Raw genomic sequence first — 11232 nt, forward strand, 5'->3', positions numbered from 1 at the left:
CATATAACCACCATATAACAGCTATGCAAGAACTGTATATGATATATAAGAACATATAAGAACCATATAAAAACTATGCAAGAAATGTCTAAGATATATAAGAGCATATAAGAATCATATAATAAACTTATAAGAAACTTCTCTCAAGCTTGTTATATGTACGCATAGCAGAACGCGTTGGATAGAGTACAGTTAACACTGAAAAAATAAAAACACAGAAAGTACACGAGGGACAGACACACACAGTTCTTTCAACGAGCAACTACATCTAAATGATGCCCATTACACTATGATGAACCACCTTGGATACGGAGAAAATTAAGTGAAGACGAAAATACTAGAAGGTACTAGAAAACGATAAAGAAAAAGTTAAAGATGGCGGAATTTTAACTTCCTGAAAAGCAAGAAGAAGAAACGGGAGATCTTTTCTATGACAATTCCGGCGGTAGGAAATCCATCTCTGCTGTCGATAACAACAGTGAGGGCTCGGAAACATTGTCTGTGGCAGTTTTGATCTTAAAGGCTTCGATGATCTCTCGCCCATACTTGTCTTTGTGTGAGCCTAGCTCAGTAGTGTTTGCATAGCAAGAAGAGCAATCTTGGCAGGTGCGGGCGTGGACAACAATCGGATGGTAGGAGTCGGATGACGCCTTGTTGGTTTCGAGAAAGTGTTCTCTAAGGCGAACGTTCAGGCATCGTCCCGCCTGGCCAATGTATTGACGGCCACAACTGAGCGGAATAGAATAAATTGGCCTCTCTTGGCATTTGACGTATTTGTTGACGTGTTTGATGGTGCATTCTGGTGGACGACTTTCTTTATTTACCCTTTGGCACATTTGTTTTAGCTTCATCCGACATGTGAATACTACCTTCGTGTCGAAGCGGGCAGCGAGACTCTTCAGGCGGTGGGAAGTATTATGCACATATGGAATACAGGCCGGGCGTGTGTGGCTGCGTCCATTGTTGTTAGATGATCGGCGGTTGGGCCCTGTAATGAGATGCTGAATGGTAGTACGGAGGAGGTCTGCTGGATACCCGGCTCGGAGAAGCCGGTTATGCTGACGTTGGACGCTTGTTGATGAGAGATGGGGACAGGATTTTGAACAAGAAGAGGCAAACAGGGTTCCAATAATTTCAAGCTTTACCAATTTAGAGTGGTTTCTGCAGAAAGGGAGGACCGGTTTTTAGAGCGCAGCTCTTAGGTGCCCGTCTCCGGCTTGAGCGGCGTTGCCGTCGGCGTCGGCGTCGCCGTCGCCGTCGGAGTAACCGCGAGGTCACGTGACCCCCTTAGGTCACGTGACCCCCAGAAGTCACGTGAACCCCTTGAGGTCACGTGACCCCCAGAAGACGTGACCCCCTGAGGTCACGTGACCCAATGAAGTCACGTGACCCCCTTGAGGTCACGTGACCCCCCTAAGGTCATGTGACCCCCAAAGGTCACGTGACCCCTGAGGTCACGTGACCCCCTGGTCACGTGCCCTCAATGAGTCACCTATCCCTCAGTACGCATCCATCTTCCTCCTCAAGAGCTGCGCTCTAACCGGCGTTACAGGGAATTGTAAACGGCTTTCATTTTTTTTTTTTGGAACGTTGCTGGAAACTCCAGCATATGCCTTGTGGATGAAGATGAAGCTTTAAATCCAGATACTGGAGTCCCTCTTCTGTTGGTTCTTCACTTGTAAACCTAAGACCCGACGAGCAGGAATCGAACGCTTCACAAATGGCCCGTGAGGAGATGGAGGTCGGATGAATAACAAGATAGTCATCTACGTATCGAAACACTCGGCATTCGGCGGCGAAAACATCCAGTCGGGACTTAATTGATCGGTCTACGTACATGAGAAAGACTTGACTGAGTATTGGGGCTAGGCAGGAGCCTATACAAACACCCTTCTTTTGTCTTAATATGTTGCCGTTGTATCCAACGAGAGTTGGCTGAAGGTATAAGGCAAGGAGATCTGTGAAATCCTTAACTGTGATCCCTGAAGTATTTTGAAACATACAGAGACCATGTTCATGGATCCAGACACGGAATTCAAGAGAATCCGGGGGTCTAGGCTTTAGTAAAGCTCTTCTATGTCTAAAGAAAACATGGAGAGTGACTGGGTGGTGGAGTGTAGGGAGGTAAGGTGCGAGATAAGATCTGTGGAGTTTGAAATTCTAAAGCGCAGGAGGAGCGTCACCGTGGAGAGATGTTTTTGTAGAAATAAGGCCAAGGGTTTCTGCCAGCAACCTCTTTCAGATACGATGCTTTTGAGCGGCACGCCTTCCTTATGTGTCTTGGCTGTGAAAAATACGGAAAAATACTGTTTTGCAGGTGAACCGAGTGTTTTCTTGAGAGCGGGCAGATTCATCAGAGTGCACACTCTTTTTGCCTCTGCGCGCAGAGATCCTGATGGCCTCTTCTTTAGTTGATCAAAGTTCTTTTCCAGTGCATTCGTGACCTTCTCTTCATAGGTTCTTTGATTCATGACCACGAAAACACCGGTCTTGTCTGATTCGAGCAATTTGAGTTGCCCCCGCCGCAGCTCTTCAACTGCTTTCCGAATCGGGAACTTGCCTGCTTTCGGAGGGGGGTGGTAGCAGATAGTGGAACACAGGGCGAGGCGACTTGATGTACCGAAGTTAATTGGTCAACTTTTGAGGTTTCCATCCAAAAATATGGATGGAAATCAGGCTGGAAAGCATCAGAAGTTGTCACGGGCACTTATTTAGCCAGTCTGCCTGTGAACGTCGATTTCGTCACTATTCTTGCCCTGGACTAGCACCGTAATCACAAAGTCTCTAAACGCTTGTGCTTGATTGAGAGACACTGCATTCGGTGCAGAACGTAGTTTTCTTCCTGCTCTGGACAGTGACAATAAATTTGAGGGATGTATTTTCGCCCACAAAATTGTATTTAATTACAATTGTCTTTGAAATACCCACGTTTTAGTATTTAAATACAGACGTCAAATACATTACCTAGTTTGTAATCAAATACAAATGCAAAATACACAAAGCATTTGAAATACGTATTTGAAGTACTTGTATTTGAAATACTGCCATCCCTGGTTTTTATGCTGCACTATTCTCATATGGTTCATAAATATCTTGTATGATTCATATGTGTTTATTGGACACAGAAATTTCTCATACCAATTAGATTTTTTGATAGGGCTTTGCACTCTACACGTTAATTGTACGGCGCACCAGGGGTTTGGGGATTCGTATTAGGGTTACACGAAAAGCCAAATATAACGAAACAAACCAATCAACGCACCTCTTCATGACACCCCTCCTGTTAATTCACGGGGTCAGTCGTAAGGCTGTTTGGAAAGGCACTGCGTCGATTTTCGGATTTGCACACTAAATACATAACACCCTTATTGATGTAACACCTACGTGTGTTGGTTTAACACCAAAACAACATTGGTGTAAGTCTTCGGAACAGTGTTAGGGTGCTTGCGTACGCCCTACGAATAGGAAGGATAGCTTGCGATGTTAGCAGCATCCTAGGGATATTCTTGCGGGCAACAAGTTTGCAAAGAACAAACCCCACATACAGTCCTCACACACGCACAGAAACAGCAAGTACGGGCGTAATAGATCACGCACGAAAGCGGAGCCATTACCCTGCTGACTGCTTCACCCCCTTATATATACTCAACTATTCAAAGACACACATTCAGAGTTGCCTTTGTTTTTTCTTCGGTTTTTTTGTTTTCGTCAACATTTCGCTTAATGCATAATATATCTAAGTTCAGATATGTTTCTTCAGTAAAGAGCATTGGTAGAGGCTTGCGTTAGTCGAGATCGTCACTAAAACAACCTCGCTAAAACGGATGTCATTGCGGCGAAAGTGTTGTTCGCCTCACGATATCTTCTTGCAACCTTTTGTTTTTACACCGTTTAAGATGAAGGGTGTTAAATGCAACATAACCCTATTCTATGATCGAAAAGCGCGTATTATGGTGCAGTAAGGGTACTGAAAGGGTTTAGTAATGGGGGAAAGTCACTGGAACAGCGTTTTTACACCCCAAAGCGTGCAAAATATTTTAGCGTGTGAGCGGAATAGTGTCTCTCACTTCTAGCATTAAAAAAAGAAACTATTTTTGTTTTGGCGTGTTACGTTTTTGGGTAAAAAAAATGAAACACAATAAAGTGTGTGGTATTCCGAACTCTTACACCTTCTCTCTCGCGTCACCTGCATCATGACGTCATTAAGGGTACATCAAGTTTGCGATTGAGTTTTGTCTTCAACGCTTTCTGCGATTCTTGACTTTTCAAGCTACGGTTCGGTCACAACAGCACACCGCACCCGGCCAGCATCGCCGGTAGTGGCCGATAGTACAGGAGAGATGGTCTTGTTTATTTGGGGTGAATAGGCCCATAGAAATTTAGTAAGTGTTGGGTGGCAATAGTAACAAGCTTTCAACACATTTAATATTAAACGAAAAGATACTTTAAAACGTATTCATCAACTGAGAAAAACATTCCACTGCTCACTAAGATACCCCTTGATGACGTCAGATTGTGGTTCCCATGAACGCGATGACAGCCGCCGATCGAGAAATAGTCTGTTTTTTTCCTTTGGAAATAAAAAGCAAAATTGGGATATTGGGGCAAGGTGGCGTGTTTTCTCTTCTTCTTGCCAAGACAGGCAATATATAGCGTCCAAACTGCAAACGTTTCCGACGTTAAAACCGTCTCACACTACGTTCTTAAAGCAACCGTTGAACAGTCTTTTTTTTATTTATTGTTAAAATTACTCCCATCGGTGAACAAGGATTTCTCTTACTTTACCGGTTATGTGACTGTACCTGTTGAGGTACGTTGAAATCTTCAAAATTAAAAATCTGTTTACTAAAAAAAAAGAAAAAAAGAATGCTGCTGTTCCTGAGGCTGCTTCAGTCCTATACACGTGCTAGTGGGACCCTCTGAGACCTCAACGAATCATCAAAGGCAGAAATAAAGAAGTAATACAATTAATGGTTAGATTCCACTTTCATAGATTTCACAAGGTAGGAAAGGCATTTCATCAACGTATTTTTCTCGTCATGCCCTCACTTTAGTTTTTATCACCGCGTTTTTGTTTCATTGCTCGCTTTGAAAACCACGAGAGCTGTAGTCTGTATCAGGCTATAGCAACAGCGGAACAGATGCTCCGACAAAACCCTCTTCCTTTCGAATCGCATTGAACGGTTCGCAGAGCGAACCTTGCAGAGAAGGAGAGTGCGGAGGGGGAAACCACCAATCATGGCGAGCAGGGAGCTGTCTTGCTGTTGTAAAGCTGCTACAGACTATAAAGGGTCGGAGCCCCGATTGCATGCTACCAGCTGACGAGAAGAGCGTCTTCTGGGGTAAATATTGTGCAGGCACTTAATCGGAATCTTCCAGAGTAAGTTGGTACTTTCACTCACTCAAATGACAGAGGCATAGCAATACCGAAGCGGCCGTTGTCACTGACAGCTCAATAAATGCACGCCGTGCCTTACTTCTCAGGCATCTTTGCTTCAGCCTCCTTATCAAGCAATATCTCGGTCGCTGGGGAGCGATGGTAAGATCCTCGACACACCCTTGAACTGTCGACAGCTCAAGGGAGGCCGGAGAGTCATTTAATGATTCGTCGCTGTTTGGGCTTGTTTTTGTTGAAACGCCAGGAAAACTGTCGATGAACTCTGGTCCTTCTGAAACTAGGTTATTGCTGGAGCTAATTTGTTTTTTTGTTTTTGTTTTTCTGCACGAGGAGCAGTGTTTTTTTTTAACTCTTACCTATTTTTTTAACCAAAATGTGAAGTTCTAAGCAGACACCTTTGTTAACCTAACGAGTGAAGGAATACAAAAAAAAAAGTTACGCAGACAGGTTTTATACTACGAAGAAAAATATTTCACCTATGTATTTTATCTCCCTCTCGGGACTCGCTTTATCGCCAGGCGAGCACGTGGTAAGATATCTTGAGGTTAATCTATTGTCGCTCGACACAACCTCATAAATATTTCATATATTGCAGATCATGACACCGAGGAGAGTTATAGCTGGTGTGCTCTTTGCCATTATCGGTACGTGCCACATGATATCTCTTTAAAAACTAGAAACGCCGAACGCCGAGTTTAGATTCCCAATACGTATCTCAGGTAGCACTTTGACAGCTCTACTAATACCGAACCTTGAGCCGCGAAGGGCAATAAAGAATTTTAGTATGTCGTTTCAACACCTCTGATAACGATACTCTTTGAGTATGCCTCGCATCGCTATAAGGTATCGTTATCGGAGGCATAGAAACCATCTGCTCGAACTCCCTGGTGTCAGCGCAGAACGTGTGTTCAAAATTATTAAGATCTACATTTGAAAAGGGTGTCAGTGGTGTATACAAACCATTCCAACTAAGACATCCCCCCCCCTTTTTTTTGTTTTAATCACACCCAAACGTCATAGCGTGCGTGACAATACTCTGTTTCATGATAACTTTTCAAACTATGGAGGCTACGGCTCTGCGGTCCAATAAGAACGTTAGAGAGATGCCCGTGACTAGACGAAAGGGGAGAATGTGTGTCACTACACCAAATGCGAGGCGCGTGGCCCGGAGGAACCGCCTGTCGTCTGCTAGCCAAGAGTCGCCTGCTCCGAAACCAACTAACTTCGGATGAACGTCCACAGCAGCAACATTTCCGTCCACTAGAATAGCGAGCACTTGGGAACCAGTTCATGAGACAACCATACGCTCAATTTAGCCGCGAATTGGTGTCAGGTGCTAATGCCAGGGCGCAATGCGATGTTTTGAGTGGAAACGGCCGATTGCACGGCTGCGGTCAGCAACGGCCACGGCGCTACAAGTAGAAAAAAAAAATCGAGAGCGGATACAGATATGGCGTCACTTTTTTGCTTCAAATATAATTAAAACTCATAAATTTGTGATTGTTTATTCTTTATTCTTAGTATCTTTTAGTTAGAGATGGAATCGCGCTAGTTCCATTGCCGTTTAAAGAAAAAGAAGCCTAGAACTACTTTTCGTCGCGGGAGGCGCTATTGCTGTGTTGGTAACGAGGCCCCGTGGCCTCGACCATGGAGTGTTATGACGTGCCTTGCTGCGGCGCTCTTATTGGGCCGTGGAAGCCGCAGCTTTCACAGTTCGCCAAGTTATCGTGAAACGGTGTATAATGGGGTAGCGCCATAATCGGGAGAGGAGGGTGTTAACCAATACAACCTAGAAGACAAGACCTTTTCCACTCCAAACGTCATCACTAGTTGATACACGCAGCGCCACCTAACTTTCGTCGGCCTCGCCCCCAGCGTGACTCGCAGCGTTTCACACCGAGCGCGACGGAGCTCTCGTATACATGGAGCTCTATGGCCCCAGTAACCGAAAACGGGCAAAAGTGGGCCCCATTTTACCATTAAAATTAAAAGAAAAATCACTTATAACTTCTGAGTAAGATCACGGTTGGTGCTGAAACCTTGGCATCTTGCTCGAAAGGGTGGGGCTAAATTCTGACGGAGTTCGAGCTCTCCGCGGTGTCCAGTTTCTTTTGCGGTGCGAAAAGCCGGGTTCGGATCTCTCACAAACACCCCATACATTCCAAATATCTTCGCCGCATGTCACATTGTATAGCATTCTTATATAAAAACGCTGCTCATTGGAAACCCCACCATGTGCTATCGCATACATAAGCAGTAAGCTAGAGAAACAAACGCCTCACTTGACCCACGTTTTGCAACAACCAGAACTAACTCTGGCTCCTGATAGGCGATTTTGAGCAAAACCCAGACTGGGCCGAAAAGGTCACTTTTGGTTCTACCTTGGCTTCTTCGGGCATTTTAAGGCACTAAATGCGCAGGCAAAAAACACATTTTTGTCCCAAAGAACTGCGATGCCCAAGTGTTCATGGCATTAATATCTGTGCTAGGCGATATTTTTTAATTTGTTCAATATAGCAAACAGCGTCTAGTATCAGCAGCCAAGATACGTGGCTGATACAGAAATAAAACCTGTCCCGACAGCCCTGAGCCAACTTCGCCCCGGTGGCGGAGCATGCCCTGGCACCGAAACGCAGTGCGATGCCGGCTGCTGTCCCCTGAAGGATGCAGTCTGTTGCTCGGACAATGAGCACTGCTGCCCCACTGGCACCGTATGCAACCCTCCTTACTGTATCGGCGACGCCGACAGCACACCCTCTCCGGTGGAAGACATTGAATAAGCTCATATTCGACGTAAGTTCACAACAACCCCCCTTCCTTTTGGGTGACCTGTGCCATGGCAATGCTCTAGCAAAAAGATCTGAGGCCCACAAGCCTATACCAACACGCGTCTCTGACGGCACACCCCTGGTGTGGCGCTGCTGTCGGAACAGCGCACGCGACGGTTCACTTCACTGGATTCCGGTTTCTGTGCACCCGAAGCGGACTTGTTTGGAAGCAGCGCGTTGGTGTATATACTGGGCCTGGAGTCACGAGCGAAGCTATACGGGTCAGCGTAACGGCACTTCTACCATCTCGGTACAACGAATCATTGTTGCCAGGTAAAGAAAAAAAAAGAAAAAAGACTTGTAGGCGAAATCGCGGTAAACGCTGTCCTTTCCCCCGGAAGTGTTAAACCAGTCTGCCGCGGAGCAAAACGGCATTGCTTAAGCTTCCTGACACCATGTTCAAAGCCGAAGGATCCGGAGTTTCGAATCCAAGCTATCGCCAATAACGCACTCTTTCTAGAAAAAAAAAAAAATGGCTGCGCCCACAAGAAAATTAGGGACCGGTGGGACGATACAGTGATGTCTCGTTAATATCGACACCTCCGTTCGCGTAAAAAAAAAATGGTCCATAATGTAAGTTGTCCATATTAACGAAACAAAAATGCATGTATTTTCCCAGTTTGTCCACGAAAGTGGCGTCCTCATAGGGGGGCATCAATATTAACGGGGCCCATATTAACGAAACATGAGTGCTTCCTTCGATTTACCCGCGGCTCCTGCACCACACACACACAGTGATTCCCCTAAACCAACCAAACGTATCACTGAGTGTTTGTGTCGCTGTTCAAAAACATTGTACATTTTTGTGACCTCTAGCTGTCTAGGTTTTTTGTCTCAAGCGAAAGGTGGTTCTGTTTTGTAGGTGCCGTCACTTAGTTCGTTTTATAATGTGGGTGAGTGTTCTGCGCGCGACCTTGAAAAACAGGATTTTCGGTGGTTTGGTTGCGGTTGTAGTTCTGTATATAAGGAGGTTGATTGACTAAAATTATTTGCCGAGTTAGAGACGCTCTCTTTCCCCTGTAACTTTCTCTTCCACTGTAAAAAAAGAAAAATTCTCCTTCGGTTCCACTTTTGGGTTAAAATCATCGTGGCAAACTTCCACCAGCTCGCCTCCGAACTGACCGTAATCTCGCTACTCCTGGCATAGATATTATTTTGTGGCTCTAGGCAAAGTACACCTGACCGACTTCTGGATGGCAGCTTTGCGTTCCATCGCGTTTTATTTCAAAGGGAAGCTCAAGCACTCTAAGTAATCTGGTGATCGCGCTTATTTTTGGGAGAAGAAAATGCAAACCGTATTTATTTTGAAATATGCGTGCAGCAATCGCCTCCGGGCATACGACGATCCCCTCTGCCGCCTGCTACCTTTCCAGAGCGTTGTGACGTCATTGACGTCATCCCAGGGTCAGCTTAGTGACGAGAAAGGACCATCTGACCCCATTGGCGACGTCACTTTTCCTAGCTTTTACTCCGCTTTACTATTTCTTCAAATTTAAGAACCTCTTCAGCTTCTTTTTTTCATGCATGAAATCAGGTGAAGAATATAAATCAATATAATTTAGATCATGATCTAAATCAGCTTAGTTTTACTATACTGGTTTAAATCAAACCTTTCCAGCAAAAAAGAAGTGGTAAGAAAATTATTGTTTGTTTAATATTTTATTCATTATATGTAGCCACATTTTGTATTTCATTCGAAAAAAAATTAATTTGGCAAGGAAGAGCTGTATAGGGCTTAACACGAGCAAAGACAAGTGCTCTTCTTAGCGAAGCGGAGTATTCAGCTTTCGTTCTACCTTCCCGTAACTTCGCCAGCTGCGTGACGGCCCAGATCAACAAGATCAAAACGCGAAAGCAAGAAGTTAAAACTAAAAAAAGATGTCCTACCAAAAAAAAAAACACATCAAGTGAATTTTTTCTGACACACTGCAGGAAGATCAAGTTTTTTTTAGGCTTCATCATGTCTATTTTCGATCTCTTCTACCTTTTGATGTTTCTTCTATACCGCAGTTTCGGGTTAATTCAGCACGGTTGAGATCCAGCTCTTCTCGGTCAAATATGGCGGGGAGAACAGAACTAAAGGTAGTAATTAGGTCGGTGTCACTAGGCGTTTTACGCATGCGTGACGCCGCCATAACTGTAGTTCATAGGAGAGAGGCGCCATGGCACAAGATGGCTCCTGCCGTCTCGTGCTGGGCTCGCTGAGAGCTCCAACGGGGTTATAGTTTTCCCAATCTCTGCCTGCAGTTGTGGAGTAACGAACTTGACTCTTCAGGTCGGTCTAATAAACTGAACTTTAAATTTCCAGTAATACTTTCGTCCGCATCGTTTTCAGTGATCGGACGAATGGACCAGTCAATCTGCATAGTTAAAAAATACACCTTGTCATAAGAAATCGTCATGTCTAATTACAGTGATTCGAAGAGACACAAACGCGTAGCGATAAAATTTATTTTTTTATTCTTCACCGGGCTATCGAATATGGTGTCAAGAGACTACCCAATCAATATTTTGCTATAGAGACACGTATACTTTTAACAAAGCTAAAAACTTAACTGCTCGAAAATGAAACCGAAACGTGAGCACTGAAGCTCATGGCCGAGACACGTGGACGATGGGTATTAAGGAGGAGGGAGAAATGTAGACGAGGAAATGCCAGAAGTCACGTGGTTCCCGCCGACCGCGTTTTTTTCTCTCTGCTTCTTCGGCGTGTGAAGCCGACGACAACGACGACGAACTTGCGTGCACCCTTTATCGTGCGATTGTTTCGCACTCATGTCCCTTCGGCTCGACGTTCTGCGCTTGAAGATCGATTCGCCGGAACTACGAACAACATGAACTGAAGAGCGTTTTGGCAACATTGACTGGCAAAAGAACGAATAAAACAAACTCGGGACGAGGGAAGACGAACATTTCCCAAGTAGCGGCCCCACGTCCATCGCAGTATTAGTCCGTCGTGCCCCGCCATCGCGTCGTCCAGCTACGACGCTATATTGAGAATAACCA

The sequence above is a fragment of the Ixodes scapularis genome, unplaced genomic scaffold, assembly GCF_016920785.2.
Source record: "Ixodes scapularis isolate PalLabHiFi unplaced genomic scaffold, ASM1692078v2 PGA_scaffold13__105_contigs__length_92229423, whole genome shotgun sequence".
Classification (NCBI taxonomy): Eukaryota; Metazoa; Arthropoda; class Arachnida; order Ixodida; family Ixodidae; genus Ixodes; species Ixodes scapularis.